This window comes from Cupressus sempervirens, chromosome 7 (genome assembly GCF_028749045.1).
Source record: "Cupressus sempervirens isolate cs-2001-9-10 chromosome 7, ASM2874904v1, whole genome shotgun sequence".
Lineage (NCBI taxonomy): Eukaryota > Viridiplantae > Streptophyta > Pinopsida > Cupressales > Cupressaceae > Cupressus > Cupressus sempervirens.
In genome coordinates this window covers 310,650,936-310,669,721 of record NC_143124.1, presented here as the reverse complement: position 1 = coordinate 310,669,721, position 18,786 = coordinate 310,650,936, and positions in this window count along the sequence as shown.

The following is an 18,786-nucleotide window of genomic DNA, read 5'->3' as shown; positions in this document are numbered from 1 at the left end:
GTTATAGATCTAGACTAGCTAGGATTTGAGTTGAATCTTGAGGGATCTTCTAGAAATATTTTAATTTCTTTTAATTTGTCCATAACTAGGAAGGCCTTAAGACCTGACACATTGCATGTAATAAGTTGTTTTATGAATAACAAGTTGCAAATTGGTATAAGATCTCATGTTTTTGTTTATATTTAATTATATGTTTATTTGTTGGTGGTTAGGACATCTTTATTTGAGATTCTTGTGCCTTGCACTGCATTAGGTAGTATTAGAGAAAAGGATTGATTTGGTTGGTTGATCTTATCAAAATGAGGTTTGATCTAGTTGGTTGAAGATTAACAAAGTGAAGGTTCTTCTTAAGTATGCAGACTAATCAAAAAAGTTGAGGTAGTTTGCACCAGGACCTTATGTGTTAGCTTAAATAATAAATTTGACAACTGAGTGTCAATACACTTAACCAAGATCAAGAATAGGTGCCGAGTGCAATAGATGCCGAGTAATCTTTAGGTGCCGAGTAAAGTGTAGGTGCCGAGTAAAGTGTAAATGTCGAGTAAAGTGTAGGTGCCGAGTAAAGTGTAAATGCCGAGTGAAGATCAGGTGCCAAGTAAAGTTTAGATGCCGAGTAACATAGTTTTGTGTAAGTGTTGAGTAACTCAGTAGAACAGCATGTGCCGAGCAATAGAAATATTTCAGGAGCTGACTAATCCAGGATATCAGCATAAGAGTTTGGAATCGCACAAACTATGATGAAAACAGTCTTTACAGCTGACATAAGGAAATCTCGAAGGATTTAATGATCAGATTGAATCTTTTATATTTCCTATGTAATTTTCATGCAGCCAATAAGAAAAATGATAAAGGCATGCAACCAATCAGAAAAAGATAAGTATTAAGCAGAAATGAAGATTGAATATGGATCGTAGATCTAGACCTAACCCTAAATCCTCAAATGTATTTATAAGGAAGACGATATCTCATAGAGAAGACATGATAGGGAAGGAGATGATGAAGATGATGATATAGAGGAGAAGATATAGAGTGGTTGATATACTATTTTCAGAAGTGAAAGATATCAGATCACAAAGGATCAAGATCAGACGAAGTAGAACAGAGCCAGCATTCAGCAATCAAGGATTGTAAACTATTAGGTTCATTTTACCTAATACTTTCTAGCCATTGTATTAGCATGGAAATCCTATGGTGATAGGTTAGCTTAACAGCTATTTCATTGATCCTAGAGATAGGTGATTAAATCCTTTAACAGGGTCACACTTCATGTTAAGTATTTGTAAATCCTCTAACCAGGTCACTATTGACATAGTGTAAAGCCTTTAACAGGGCAATCCTTTAATAGGGAAAACCATCAGAAGTGGTTAAACAATATTGCTACAGTAATTTTTGTGAGTATCATCCCCACCCCAGTTTTACCTTCTTATTCCTGGAGGGTTTTTGGGTTACCAATTTCAGGTGTTATGTGTTATTGATGCATGTGTTAGTTTCATGTTTACTTAATGTATTTACATGCATGCAATTTATTTCCACATAAAAGTTTTATAGGAAAAAATTTAGTACTTCTGATTCACCCTCCCCCCCCTCTCATAAGTACTCTTTCCACATTTGAATATTCCAACAATTGGTATCAGAGCATTACCAGGTTCTCATAAGGAAAAGTTTAACAGCTTGGAGGAAAAGATCTAGAGATGGAAGCTTTCAAACTTGGAAAGATCATTGAAAATCAGGTGATAGATGTGCAACTTGCTCTGCATAGCTTGGAGGAATTTAGAATCAATTTGAGAAACTCATTAAAAAATAGGAAAGATCTGGCCATAGCTGAGAATGATATACACTACAAAGAAATTGATACCACCAACATATTTTCCAATGGAGATACCAAAGAGTTTGATGCAGCAATAGCAAAACTGATGGAGAAAAACAAAATTCAAGCAGAAGAGATTAGATCTCTTAAGATGGAACATGAATCACAGGCCATAATGATATGTGAAATTACAGAACAAAAGAAAAGAGTAGTTGATGATAAGGTCATGATGGAAAATGACAAAAGGAATCTTGCAAACAAACTTGAAGAAAAATGTACTCAACTGACAAGGATCTCAAACATGCAGATGGATACACTTGCTCAAATGATGAACCTTCATCATGAACTCAATGTGAAGGACATTGAGATCTCTACTCTGAAGATGTAGAATGAACAACTACAGAATGAATTGAACAGAGAAAAAGAGGTAGCAAAAAATCTCAACAAGTCAAGTGAAGCCATCAAGTATTTTGAACAGTTGCTGAAAACTCCAAGATCTGCACATGATACATTAGGACTTGGTTACAATAGCACTGAAGTTGGAGAATCATCAAAAAGTGCTGAACAAATAAGTGACAAAGGTAAGAATACTAAACCCACTTGTCATTATTGTAATAAGAAGGGACATACTGCTAATGTGTGCAGGAGCAGAAGATTCAATCAACCAAACACACCCAAGAGTAAGAGTTTCTGTCACAAGTGCAACATGCAAGGACATATGACACAAGATTGCAGATCCAATTTTACAAGGACTCAGAGATTTGATGGACATTGTTATAATTGCAATAAGTATGGACATAGGGCATTTGAATGCAGATCAAAACCTATGTGGACATCAAATCAACCATCAAAAATAGAAGGTAAAGAAAGTCATCATCATTGGGATTACAATACCAGGTACAGTTGTCATTATTGTCAAGAATATGGACATACACCATAGAACTGCATAAGAACACATTTCAGAGGGAACTACAAAAGATGGTTGAACCAAACCACATGTTTTAGTTGTCTGAAAACTAGTCATATCAGCAAAAACTATAATACAAGATCAAAGGCACCCAAGTCTGAAGAGAATAAAGGCAAAGAAATGATTGATATTGAAAAGATAAGGGGACAAATGAACAAGACTTGGAAAAAAAGAGATGAGTGCAATACATCAAGTGAAGGGATCACTTCACCCAATGGGTCAAGTGATCACACTTCATCAAACTAAGCATGAGAAGTGTATAGGACTAATATACAAAGTTATATCAGACATCAGTCCCAAGACAAAGAAGCAATTAAAAGTATAAATCTACATGAAACAAGATGGCAAGACAAAAACTAAATGTTGATGCTGAGCTACCTTTGGATATCGAGTCAAAACTCAAAACAAATGTCGATCTCCCAATAGCGATCGAGCTGATAACTGATGCCGAGTTTAAAAAAACTCCAATGGAAGCCGAGTAGAAAGGAAATTTAGTAGATGCTGAGTTAGGTTGAAATTTCTTCAAAAGCTGAGTTGGCAGTTGAGCATTTAATGCGATGAAATCAGGATATATTATCATGATTTCAATTAGTTTTTCGCATCACGATCAAGAAGCAAAGCTGAAAAAGGAGCAGAGAAGATCAAGAAAAGTTTAGAAGCAATTCGAGAAAGATTCCAACAATGATCTCGTCGATTCAAGGTATTTCTCTTAAGTGCCAAGCTACGTAGGTCTCACAAACTTGTTTGAATTATAAAACCCTAGTTTTGAAAACAATGGCATCTGGGTCAGGAACCACCAAGGGTTTAGAAAGCCATGAAGTTCAGTTGGTTAGAAACGAAGTAAAACAACTTGAATTTAAGCCCATACCTCAAGTAGCATACAAGAATGATCCTGCAGGTGCATTATCAGTTATTCCAAATAAAGTTGTTATGGTAGAAGATGTTCGCAGTTGCTACAATTGTAAAATTGGTGCCATAGGAGACTTAGAAATTCATAATGCATATGATAAATTATGTGAAAAAAAAGTACTTAAAAATGAGTTTTCCATTGTAGAAAGAAAAGGATTAACCAAAACCCTAGCATTTTTGACTGTCTTCAAAACAGAATGGGTACGGATAGTTTTGAGCCGAATACATAAGGGAGCTTTTTGGTTAGAGTCAGGGCGAGTTAAATTCACCAAGAAAATCGTTCATAGGGTTACTGGTATTCCAACCCTAGATCATCCAAAGACCCTGCGAAGTGACAAAAGGGAAGTAATTGAGAGAAATACAGGTGCAAAATGGAACAATAGAGGGATGACTATCGACACAGTCACTGATCCTCTACTAGACTTTGCTGTAAGAATTATTTCACACAAATTCTATCAATCAAGTAGATTAAATAGTGTACCTTGTATAGCAGTTGATGTTGCATACAAGATAATAAAAAGGGATCACACTTATGATCTGGCAGAGCTCATGTTTCAACAAATTAGTGAAAATTTGGGAGCTATAAGGAAGAGTAAAGGAGCTCAATGTAAATTTGGATCAGTTTTGATATCTATGTTTTTCTATCTGATGAAAGAATTTCCTTCTATAGGGAAAGTTAAATGGAATCCAGACAAAACAATTTTTGAACAAATTAATGGATACATTGAACAGATGGGTGAAAATTTTGATGCCCAAATGACTGGTTATTTTGAGGACTTCAAAAAATCCATGAAACAAAGAATGAGAATTCAAGTTTCAATGACTGAGAAATATGAAAAAGATATTTTCTTTCTTGTAGATATAGATTATACTTATGTGCAAGCAGTTATACCTAGAATAAGATGGCTTAGGCCGCTAGGATATGAACTTGATGTTGATCAAGCCTCTGCAACAATAACAGCCTTACTTGCAAAAGAAGTAGACAAAAATGCAAAAATCTTTGGAACTTATGATGTTGTCAAATCAAAGATAATAACAGAGTTGAAGACTGCTTCAGCAGTAAAGAAGAAAGAGAAAATGGTAAGACAAATCAAAAGAAAGTTTGGTGTAGAAGAAGAAGGGACAGCAGAAGAAGAAGGAGATGACATTAAAAAAGAAGAAGAAGTCATTGAAGAAGAAGAAGACAAACTTTAGGATCAGACTCAAGGGTCAGAAGGAGACAAAGAGGAAAGTGTTGAGGTTGAAGTAGCCAAGGAAGCACCAGTCAAGAAAAAGACCACAACTCCATCTCCTCCTAAATCCAAGGGGAGGAAAGTAGCTGCCCTAGCACCAAAAAGACCAACCACAAGGGCCACAAATCAAAAAGCAAAAGAAGAGGCTAAAGGGAAGAAGAAAGACTCAAAGAAGACTGCTACTATGTCAAAGAAGAAGAAGTTCATTCCCCAGCCTGAAATAGATGACGAGGAAACAAAGTCAAAAGACAACAGTCAATCTCAAGAGGTAAGACAAATACCCCAGATTGATGTTGATAAATTATGTACAGAAATTAGAAATAATGATTTGAAAGGATTAAAGAATCTAAATTTTTCTAAGCTCACCAAAGGAGAGAAAAATAAATTAGAGGAGTCTGTGTATGCTATGATGGCTGAATATAAGCACATACCTCTAGAATTAGATGACTCTATGCCAAGAGAACTGTATACAATCATAGAGGATAAATGGCATTTTTGTTTACAAATGGAAAAAGAAATAAGGGAGTCAACATTGGCAAGATTGTTGCCTGATTTGACTAGAGATCAAATAATAAATGCCATAAAAAGGCATAATAATATATTCACTCCCAAGTATAGAGCATTCAGTATTCTACAGAATAAAATTGAAGAGGTAGTTACCAAATCCACAAGATTGTGGAAAATAGTTTACAAGAAGATTGAAGATGTATATAATGAGGAATATAAGGCAGAAGCAATTGCCAAGATAAAATAAAAGGGAGCATCAGAAATAAAAGAGAAGAAACTAGTGGAGAAGGAGAGTAAAGGAGAAAAGGAAGGAGAGCCACTCAATGAGGAGAAAGAGGAAGAGAAAGATACAACTGAGCCACAATATCAAAGTATGCAAGACATACAAGTATCTCCTCCTAGACCTCCTCATGCCACCATCACACCTGTAGATTTCATAAAAATAAAGGATGTTACAAAAATTTTAGTTCAAAACATCAATCCATTAACTGCAGAGGATTTGGAAATCCTTGACCGATCTTTTTTAGTAGCAAAATTAAGTTCAAATCCTATATTGGTCAGTGTTGATCAATTACAGAATCCAGAAGTCAAAGAAAAAGCAAGGGTAAAAGCACAAATGCCATCTTTGATCACACAAACTACTAGTATTCTATTCCTTCCACCACCACCTTCACCAAGTATAAGTACTGATACACTCCAAGTGCCAAGTATAGCAGCAGGGGAAACAAAAGAAAAATCTAAACAGCCACCAAGTTCAACCCCATCTAGCATTAAAAAAGGGGATACTCAAGCTGAAGAAAAAGAGACACAGAAAAAGGAGGAAACTACAAAACAAACACTGGTTGCATTACCCAAATCTATGACTCCAACACAAACTCTTCAGCAGCCGAGCACAGATGGATTATAGCTAAAAATCAGAACACCAGGCTCGAGTTCATCAAAAGCAGTCAGGAGACTTCACTATGGAGTTCTTGAGCTTGATGAAGAAATTAAAATCCCATATTATGAATCTAGCACTCTTACAAAAGAAAAGATTAACAAAATTCAGAGTGCACTAGACAAAAGAAGGAGACAAGAAGCACTAAGAAAGGAATACAAGCATAAGCGTACATTGAATGAAATTAAGGACATATTCATGGAAGCTTTTTGCTTACAATCTCCAGATGAGTCAAGACCAATCATGGAACAACTTTTTGATATAGTTGACTAGGTGACTAATGAAGACCAGGAAACAAATGTAAAATTACTTGAATGGTCAGAAAAGAAGTTCCAAGGAAAAGTAAGTAGTAAAATATCCAGTGATATAGCACTAGCACAAGAAGAACTGGCAAAGAAAGTTACAATAGTTAAAATTGTACTAGGAAACATCTTTTCCCTGTACAACAAGTTGTGTGATTTTTCAACATTCACACAAGACACTAGCCCGAAAATACTGAGTTTGGAAAGCAATCTGAAAACTTCTAGTATGCAACTCCCTACAGATCCAGCTCAAAGTGAGAAGCATTTTGTCCAATCACTTCACACACAAAGAGAGCTAGCCATTTTGGCAGTAGAGGAGGCAACTACAAAAGCCAAATTGATACAAATGCAATCATCAATTACTCCTCATTTGGGATTACTTCATAAGGAGCAAATAAATGCAGAGATAGTGCTCAGGAAAGACCCCAATCTTTCTTCATTCAATGGACTTGTACACCTAGCAGCAGAGATTGCCATCTAGCATAAGACATTAGATGTCGCATTAGCAAATTGGGATTCAGCTCTGAAGATACTCCTTGAAGTAAATAGCACATTTTTGGCCAAATATGGCATTCCATTGTAAAGACCCTTAACATAAGTGTCAAAAAAGGGGGAGAATAAGTAATTAAAGAAAGAAGTTGAGTACAGGAATGAAATGATAAGTATAATAAAAGGGGGAGTAAGTATAATAAAAGGGGGAGATAGCAGAGATAGCCAATTTTGAAATTTTGATAGGGAGATAGCAGAGATAAGAAAATTTTGGAATTTTGGGGGAGAAAACAAATTTTGGGAAGCAAAGTTTGAATGAAGGATTAATTACTGAGTCACATGGGTTAAGTGTTTTTGCCACTCATGTCAAAGGGGGAGATTGTTAGCTTAAAGAATAAATTTGACAACTAAGTGTCAATACACTTAACCAAGATCAAGAATAGGTGCCGAGTGCAATAGATGCTGAGTAATCTTTAGGTGCCGAGTAAAGTGTAGGTGCCGAGTAAAGTGTAAATGCCGAGTGAAGATCAGGTGCCAAGTAAAGTTTAGATGCCGAGTAACACAATTTTTTGTAAGTGCTGAGTAACTCAGTAGAACAGCATGTGCCGAGCAACAAAAATATTTCAAGAGCCGACTAATCCAAGATATCAGCATAAGAGTTTGGAATCGCACAAACTATGATGAAAACAGTCTTTACAGCCGACATAAGGAAATCTCGAAGGATTTAATGATCAGATCAAATCTTTTATATTTCCTATGTAATTTGCATGCAACCAATCAGAAAAAGATAAGTATTAAGCAGAAATGAAGATTGAATATGGATCGTAGATCCAGACCTAACCCTAAATCCTTGAATGTCTTTATAAGGAAGATGATATCTCATAGAGAAGACATGATAGAGAAGGAGATGATGAAGATGATGATATAGAAGAGAAGATATAGAGTGGTTGATATACTATTTTCAGAAGCGAAAGATATCAGATCACAAAGGATCAAGATCAGACGAAGCAGAATAGAGCCAGCATTCAACAATCAAGGATTGTAAACTATCAGGCTCATTTTACCTAATACTTTCTAGCCATTATATTAGCATGGAAATCCTATGGTGATAGATTAGCTTAACAGCTATTTCATTGATCCTAGAGATAGGTGATTAAATCCTTTAACCGGGTGACACTTCATGTTAAGTGTTTGTAAATCTTCTAACCAGATCACTATTGACACAGTGTAAAGCCTTTAACAGGGCAGGCCTTTAATAGGGCAAACCATCAGAAGTGGTTAAACAATATTGTTGCAGTAATTTTTGTGGGTATTATCCCCACCCCAGTTTTACCTTCTTATTCCTGGAGGGTTTCTAGGTTACCAATTTCAGGTGTTATGTGTTATTGATGCATGTGTTAGTTTCATGTTTACTTAATGTATTTACATGCATGCAATTTATTTCCACATAAAAAATTTATAGGACAAATTTTAGTACTTCTGATTCACCCCCCCCCCCCCCACCCCCTCTCATAAGTACTCTTTGCACATTTGAATATTCCAACATTAAGTTGAGAGAAGCTAATTTGAGAAGATCTTGACCTCATAGTTATAGTTTTGAGGATCAATTTCTTTGGAGTCCTATTTTGTGATTCTTTGAGTGCGGTGGTAGATTCTCATATGACCTAAACTTACAAAGGACTTTCTAATGGATCAATGGATTCAAATATGGAAGACTAATCTTGCTAATAATCATCACAAAGAGTATGTGTATTTCAAATCATTTTTCTTCCACTTGTGATTTGTTCCTAATTGTTTGTGTGAGTTGGCAGGTTCTAATATAACTTGCAAACAACTCGAGGTTTTTAGGAGGAGCGTGGGAAGAGTTCGTAGTAGATGGTTTGTGAAAATCTTGGAAGATGGCTTCAAGAGGATCAAACCTTGGGATGATTACAAATCTCTTTGATATAGTGGAGAGAAGGATTAATGAGGCAATAGCTCAGGGTGGATTTTATTATGGAGACTGGGTAAAAGTAAAAAGTTGTGTCCCCTTTTAGGCTAACTTATCAAAACAATTGAATTTGAGTATTTCTATCTAAAAATCAAAATTTTCCAAAACTATGATCTAGATAAATCAATTCTAGCTAAGTTGTATTTGGTCTAACAATTTTCCAATTGGAAATGTTTGTTAAATGCATTCTTTATACTATTTTATATCCAATTATTTAAAAAATAAATTTATTTCAAAAAATTGATGCTTCAATAACTCTTACTATTTTTTATGATATTTTTGTAATAACATATAAATACTATTTTATAGAGCTCAAAGTCATGAATGTTCTCATATAGATTTTTTAGTGTTTTAATTACATATATTATATTGTAATTAAAAAATTCTACAAGCAGTATTTTGATGCTAAAAATTCTTTTGATTTTGAGAATGAGAAAATATTAAATGATATCAAAAAAAATTAAAAATTATATGACATTCTAGAGGAGAGAGTCTTCTTCTAGAATTTATAATTTTTCTTCTAGTTAGAATAGATTTGTTTTGAAAAATGTGGTAGGAGATGAAAACTATTGATTTTGGGTGAGTTGAAACTTGAATCATTATAAAAGAGAAAATATAGATCTAAAGTCAATTTTCATTTTCAATTGTTCTAGCTATATATGTTATCTATAACATAGTCTGAGATCAAATTTAAATAAACTTATTTCCATGTAGTTTTGTGGTGGGAACTAGACCCTTAATTTTTAGAGTTTTTTAGCAACTAAAAAATAATCTATAAAAAATAGAAAATATATGAATTCTTATTTTGAATAATTATTAAAAATTGTAATCCTAAACTTCATCAATTTCTACACATTTCATTATTTTATTTCATTTTCAAATTCTAAGTAAAAATAAGTTAGTTTTATGTCATTGAAGGTGAGGAGTTATACTTTTGTTGGCCTTTTTCATTTAGAAAAGGGTGACACAAGTTTGTGCTTTTACCCGACTACTTTTTCTAAAAGAGTTGAGAAAAAGAAGGATATTTTATGCTACTAGAGTCAGGGTCTAGCAATCTAAAAGAGAGTTGTTTGGCTAGTTAGAAGACTTATTCTAGAGAGAAGATGACATAGTATTGCCCAAACTTCAATTCATATCTTTTTGCTTTAGGGTTTTGAGTCAAGTCAAGTGTTAATGTCTTGAGTCTAAGTCTATATTTCCCACAGAATGGCCTTCATATCATCGTTTATTTGAGCTAATCTAATGCAAAAACTCATATTTTCAATGTACTAGTCCAATTACTAGGTGATTAGGTTTTGGGGGGTTTGTTATGCATTTCCCTAATGAGAAGAAGGTGTAGATATTCTATGGATTCATATTTCTTTTCCTAATCATATTGAAGACAAGGATTCATGTTGTGTAACAACTTTTCATGGATGATATTGTAGATAATGAATATAGAATGTAAGAGAAGAAAATAAATCATCAAAAATGGTGAAATAACTGAGTGAAAGATCGTATGACTCCTTTTAAAATTAAATGGAGGATTAATATTTAATCTATGCATATACATCCCAAAGTTAACAAGTCAAATGGTTCACAAGACTAAATCCAGATTGTCGATGAATACTAGATCAATGGATGATGTTTAAATGATAAAAATATGAGTATTCAATGATACATCTTGCAAAAAATTAGATCAAAAATAGATCTACACCTTTTTGTATTTTGATATCAAAAGTTGCATGAGGAATAGTCATGGTGAGGTAGCAACATGTTGACACCTACCTGCAGGACCCAATGAGTGATGCCTCCTTTCAGTCATGTGTAGTCATTTGGAAATATTAGCAAGGATCATTGATAGTATTGAATGATACATCTTGCAAACCATTAGATCAAAAATAGATCTACACCTTTTTCTATTTTGATATCAAAAGTTGCATGAGGAATAGTCATGGTGAGGTAGCAACAAGTTGACACCTACCTGCAGGACCTAATGAGTGATGCCTCCTTTTAGTCATATGTAGTCACTAGGAAATATCAGCAAGGATCATTGATCTCAAGACACATCCAAGGTTGTCACTTTTTCATTATGAAAATATGGGGATGGTTTAATCATGGTGATGCAATGATGGAACAACATGTGTCCCTAAGGTCCATTCCCTTTTAAAGTTGATATGATTGTCAAATAAAGTACCAACTATTTGTATTTGATTGGTTTGGTACAAAAGAGAGCCAAATTCTTAGGAATTTTCTTATCATCATTGATCACCAAACTAATTGATGGTTGTTTCTATTTAATTATAAAATGTTGTATGATTTAAAATCATGCCATTATAGTGACATACAACTGTGTATCCTACTGGCCTTATCACATTCCACAAGATATAGCTACAATCTGGTGATGAAGTACTAAGAAGTGAGAAAGCTCAATGTTGGATTCTCCGGCAAAAAAAATTGTGCCACCTATTTTCCATGGTGTGCATAGCTTGAAAGTAGACTCACATCACAAAGAAAATAAAGGGTCAATGTCCCTTATCCCTACCATTGATCAAAAGAATATCAATGCTCATCGTTATGTCACTATAAAAAGTTACAAGAAGAATAACCTTAGTGACATAATGATGACTCAACACATGTACCTAGGTGGACTCACTAAGAAATTTATAAAGGAAATCGATGAGTTTTATTCATGATCATTAGTTTAAGATCGATGTTCCAAACTAAAAACTATAGTGACTTTTGGAATATGAATTAAATAGACTTGGCATGAAACAATAGAATATGAAGAAAACAATAATTTTCTACTAGATTCCTGAGAGTGTATGAAGTTGAACACTCATTGGGTTTTTTCATAAGTACCATAAATTCATAATCATCAATGAAAAAGATACTATGTGTTTGTATCATTAGATAATTTCATATTATCTTTTTATTTTGTGACTATTTCTCTACAAGAATGAGGGATGACAAAAAACTATAAATGTAACCTCATTTGACAATACAATGGTAAGAAAACTTGATGGTGCCTTATTTTATTTTCATGTCTTATTGCCCACACATAAATTAGTTTTACATTAAGAGTTGAAGGATAATTGTGTAAGATTCTATAAATAATCAGGTAAATTCCATTTGACTTTGATGATTTCAATATAGTGATCATGTTTCCTTTTTTCATATATGGTTATGCTTCTTCACTTTTTGATTTCATAACATATTATATAGTTTCTTTGGGAAATGAAAGATAAATGTGTATGAATCTATTAGTTATTGGTGGATTCCATTTCATTCAAGGCTAATAGTCAAAGCAATTCCATTTTCCTTCATGTTCATATCTTCTTCATTCCTCTTCTTCCTTTAGAATAGAAGTAAGGGTTATAAATCTCAAGATAATCTACTACACTCATTCCTTTGGGTGTGATAGGTTATTCAAATCAATCTTGCTTGAATTGTTTGTGCCTATAAAAAATTTGGTCATCCTTTACTACTCTTAGGTTAAGAGCTTATAATGTCAAAAAAATTGATCTCATAAAACATTCATTGCATATCATTGCTAATCATAGACACTTGTACCTAATAATTCAGAGGCTAGTGATAGAATACATATACTAACCCCCTTTTTTAAAACATACTATTTTCTCTTCAAAATATTGGATATCAAAGAGTCAAATTATAAAATTGAATAGGAGGACAAACTATTAACCAACACATAGTAACGTCAATGAGGAAGGAGTTGGTTTTCTTGATCAGCTCATGAGTTCTTATACAAAACATACATAGAAAATTGATGTTATTGCGAAGGATGTTCTTAACCTTGTTGATGTTGGGATAGAGATTTTTTTTCATGATCAGTTGGTTAAGTGTGACATGGAAATTGCATAGTACTTGGTTGTGGATAATAGGTCATTGTTTGTTTTGAATTACATGTTGCAAGGCAACTTGTTGTGAGTAATGAGAATGCCAAGATTATTGATTATGAGGATTTGCATATGGTAATTGATATGAATCATATTTCAGATGATTTTTTATGAGATGATTGAGTATATGGACATTCCTACTGATGTGGATTTTGATGTTTCTAGTGTGGATTCACTAGTTGCTCATTTCGTTTTGGATCTACATGATCCAATGGATCTATATGATCCTAATCTTCCTGTGGTTGACATGGATAAGGATTTACATGGTGTTCTTATTGGGGATTTGAAATTATGTTTTTATAACTTTTTTTTGGAGTTACATGATCTTTCTAAGATGTAGTACATGTTTGATGATATTATTGTTGCTGGTTGTGATTAGTTGTAGAGATTCTTGGTGAAGTGTTATGTTCAGTTTTTTCCTAAGAGTGAGCATGTTGATTGGGTTGCAGAGATCTATTTGATTATAATTTTTTATTGGATGAATCATAGATGGTTCATTTTCATATATTTTCTATTGACTTTTATGAAGTGGAAGCCTTTGGTAATGATGAAGTTGGTTGTAGACTTTTCTTTGGGAATCAAATTAAGGGACAAACCTTTTTATTTATGTTAGGAGTCTAAAAAAGAAGCATCAAGCTTGGAGTGATGATTTTCATGGTTAGGGTTTTTTTGGAAACACATTGGGGAATGTTGTCCTATGTTCACATAGAGATTGGAGTTATCATGTTGAAGTTAGAGTTGTTTTACTTTGTTGTTGAGTTTCATTTTTCTGGTTTTTGCATGCCTACTACGGGTGATGTAACTAATTTTGCAGAATTATTGAAAGGATGAAAATATTACGGATTAAGGAGGTCCTATATTGATATATTTGGTTAAGATAGAAATTCTTAATTCCTAGAGTATTGATTTATGTCAATTTTCATGATAAGTTTATGTATGTGACTTTTGAGATGAATGCATATTTATCCTAGAGGAATCAGCTTGTTGAAACTTAAAGGATTGTAGAGGACACATATTACTAATTTTAGTTCAAAGAACAAGTTCTATTTCAATCAGAGCTAGGAGATATAGCCAGTTTTCCTTTGGCATCAATTTTTTAGCAGTTTTCACATAAACATGTGGAGTTTTCATCTTGTGAAAATTCATATGACTAATGGGATATTGTTAAGAGAGGGAAATGTTATTGGGTAATGTATGGACCTAAATATAACTTTTAATTTAGTTTTTTTCCATGTTTTTTAGAGTTTTGGTTTACTCTTACAAGGTCAACCTCTATTATAATTAAATGTTTGACTAGACAAATTATGGATTAGCTATCTATTTATGGAGGGTTTGGATAGTGTCTTAGGAAATGAAATAAGTGCATAAGGGAATTAAGTTGAGAGTGGGAGTTAGAGAGAAAATATTTGAGATGGAATCTTAAATGGGAGTTTGGAGAAGAGCTAGTGGTTGTAGTTTAGGAAGAAGGAGGTTGCTTAGTGTCTTGCAAGCACAAGTTGAGATCTTAGAGGTTTCTACCAAATTACTAGTGTGTTGCAAATCTGGGATAGCTAGAATTTCAGTTGCATCCTGAGCAATCTTGTTGAAATATTGTAATTTCTTTTGTATTTTCCCATAGCTAAAAAGGCCTTACAGCTTGACACATTGCATGTAATAAGTTTTTTTATGAATAAAGAGTTTTGAATTGGTATCATATCTCATTTTTTAATTTTTAATTTTTTAAAAATTTCGCTATGTGGTTATTTTATAAGATCTATTTTATCTCCATTATGGATTCTCTTTCCTTGTAATACATCAAGTGGTATCAAAGTGAAGTTTTTATTTGGTTGGTCGATCAGACGAGAGGGAGGTCTAATCTGGTTGGTTGAAGATTATTAGAGAAAAGGTTTTTTGGTGTCTTTAACTTATGTTTTTAGTGTGTAGTATAGGATTTTTTCACCTTGAAGGGTTCATAGATCTGGTTGTCAGAGCTTGAAGAAGAATAATGAAGAGAATAACATAGGGGTACAAGTATTTATAGACTTGGGACATTGCATACCTTTGGAGTGTTATAAATAGGGATTACTGAGAGGGGGGTGAATTAGTAATCTAAAAACTTTAGTTTCCAATTGGATATTATTACTTACTTTAAAACATGCATAAAAAAAATAAAAAAATTAATGCTAAATAGTAATATTAATAATGCACAAAGATAACCCATAACACCATATTTTGTTAACTAGGGAAACCCTAGCCAAGGGAAAACCCCAATGGGGATGATACCCACTAGATAATATATTGACATATAAGTTCCTTCTTGGTGGATGGAACCTATTAGGAGTCAATGAGTAAACTTAGTATAAGGAGTCTTTTTTAGGAGATTTTGAATTCCTATTAGGAGATTCCAACCTTGCTAGGAGTTGTGGTACAATGTATGCGGGAAGTGCCCGCTTCTCAAACATGCAATTTCAACTACAAGAAGAGCTCACTTCTCTAATAAGTAATTTACTATTATCTTTCTTTCTTGACTGATCTCTAATCTTTATCTTGATCTTGGATCACCAAATAGCTCATATAAAACTTTTCATATATCACTTTCACAAAAGTTCGCACATCACAATTCACAATTCACAATTATATAATAGTTGTTCATCTTATTGTTAAATGTCCTTTGCATAAAAATAATGCCTTTACACAATTTTTTTTTGGGTGGGTTAAGACTAAAAACCACTTTTCCACGTTAGAATAAACATCTGGGATGTTGACCCTAATTGGACAAGTAATTTTTTTTGTAAACGAAACAATTCATTCCTTCAATTATGTTGTCCTACTTTATCAAAACATTATTATCTCTATTTTGTATAGTCTTTACTAACTTCCAAGGTTATACATTTCATCACCAATATGTATAATATCTCCATGTAACTTAGTCATAATATGACATCAACAACATGTTATCAACAAAACAATACACTATTATAAAGAAAGTTGTATTCTTAGACAATTTTCTGATTACCAAACACTAAGTAGCTTTATTTTTGAGGTTTCCTGTCAAAAAGTACACTGTGTGTTGCCATAAATGACAACAATTACATATCACTATTTTACAATTGCCAACATGGAGATTCTCACTTGTGCACATGCCTAAGTGTACATCTCCAAATTAGAAAAATTATGCACATAGCGCACTTGTGCACCTTGGATAGGTGCACATGCGTGCTAGGTGCAGTAGTGCACCTTTAAGCACTAAAGTCACCTTTTCACCCTTAAACTGTAAATTAGATAACAATTGGATTTTTTATTAAGAGATCTAGGAAGGACCTAGACCCTACATAGAGTCCCAAAATTGATTCAAACCCTAGATTAGGGATTTGGAAAAACAAAAATAATTACTAAGGAGTTCCCATTTCTATGAGAAATGGGGCATGTGTTATTAAACCACAATAGAAACCCATGTTGTGAATAAAGGAGATAACAATGCAATTGCTTTAGAACATTGATATTTATCTCCTTTCAAAACAATATAGTTACTATGCACATTTTGTGTGGAATATTTCAGAGAGGTTATCTTATGAATCATTTTTTTTTGAATTGTTCTAATTTCTATCTCTTTTCTTGATTGTAGCTCTTCTTCATGAGTGACAATAGGTTATCCTACTTCATCTCCTACATTTGTTGCATAATCAATTAGGTCTTCTACTTAAAAATCATGTCTAGCTGTATCCTTCAATGTTTTTACCTCATTTTCAAGAAGGAGATTCCTTTTCTATAAGATTTATATCTTCTCCATCTCCTCCTCCCAGCCTTTCCTTTTATCCACATACCTCTCAAAGTTTGGATATAAATTTTTCCTCTAATAGATCAATAATATTCTTTCCCAACAATGATGCTAAAGTTAGGAACCCATAAATTTCTAGATGTGGAATGACCACTCTAGAAAATTACATTCCCACAAGGGGATTCTTTAATTTTCATGAGGTTTATCTTTTCATTTTCTGGAGCTAAGCTCCATATTTCCATAGTCTAAGAATCAATGTTGTAACTAGACCCTCTTAATCCTCCCTATTAATTCACATCTTCAAAATAAATCATTTTATTTTGTCATACTCATTTTTCCTTCTAACCATCTATATTACTTTTTTTATTAGAGTCACCTAGCTTTAATTAAAAAGACAATTCATTTTATTTTATTTTGAAAAGGAAGCTTTTAAATTCTTCCATATTTATATAATTCCCATCCTTCATAAACTCTCTAGCTTCTATGATCTTGTCATTGATCATTCTAGACTACAGCTCCAACTTTTTTTTCCCCCTTCTCATCCTCATTTTCTTGTGCCATCAAAAAAATTTGTCTTGCATCATTGAAGTATTGAATACTCCTTGACATAATCTATAAGGATTTTTCTCTTTCCTTCTAAAAAATGTAAATGATTTTTTGTCTTTTCCTTCCTCCTTGAGTCCATGTTAAGATTTTAGTTTGTTCCTCATCATTATCCACTTCTTATATAATGTTATGCTCAGGGGATTCTAGTCTACTTTTTTCTTCATTTTTTCAAGGAGTTGGGCTTTAATTTCATGATAATTATTTATGCATTTATCAAATCTAAGCCAACACCCTTCTTCATGATTGAATCCCTTAAAATATGGGTCAATTCTCTTGATCTATTCTTCAAGGCCCATTATCTCTATCCAATTTTCTTGTCCTATCTCTACAAATATTTTCATCCACAAAATTTGCAATGACATACTCTTCCCAGTATCTTTTTCTCATTGATAGGTTATTATCCCCCATTTTCCTCAAACCATTCCTAACAACATCAAAAGGATCATATGTTCTAGCAAGCATAGTTGTCAATTCATAATTGCTAAGAAATGCATTAGTCTATTCAATTGTATTCTTACCAATTTCAAAATCCCCACACTTGGAACATCTACACAATAATGTCTCCTTCTTGGAATTACAACCCAAATACTCCCTATTGGTGGATATCATCTTCTAGAAGAACTCAACAATTCCTAATCTTTTTGTTGCAAAGTAGGTGAGGACATATGGTGGCTGAGGGCACCCAAAAAATGTAATCAATGTGTAACTTTATAATAGAAAAATACTTCCCTAATAATGCCCTTGATTTTTTTCCTTCACCAAAACATTTTCAAGGTTTAAGAAACTTCCTAATATTTCTAGGAATCCTTTCTACTACAATCCCCACGAGATTTAATATAGGGTAAACAAAATCATTCTAATAAGAAATTGAATTTGAATAAGAGTAGAATCTTTTCCATACCCTAGTCCATCATTTTATAGGCATATTCTCTTAAATTATCCTATGATGTCAATAAAAATTTGATCAATATATCACACATTCTTCTACAAAATCAAATGCATCAGTAGAGAATAATGATGAAATTTAAAATTCTCTGATTTTCCTTCCCAAGTAGAAACAATCTCACCATGAATGCAATTTTTTATATAGGTGACAAATTCATGCCCAATGTTGGTATGTGGTTCTTGAATATTTAGTTCAATGATGTAGAGTCTACTAGAAACATCCATAGTGCCATCCAAACTAAAGACATTGTTCAATCTGACAACTCTATTATGAAGGTATCTCTAAAATACCCTAGAGGTATGTAGTCTCCCACTTTCCTATGTATTTCTCCTTGTTCCTTCTTCTCTTTTCATATTTTCCTCAACATCACATTCTTAGTGTAGAAATTCTTGTGCTTCTTAACATTATCATCAAATTTTTTTAAGTCAATAGGGAATGCCA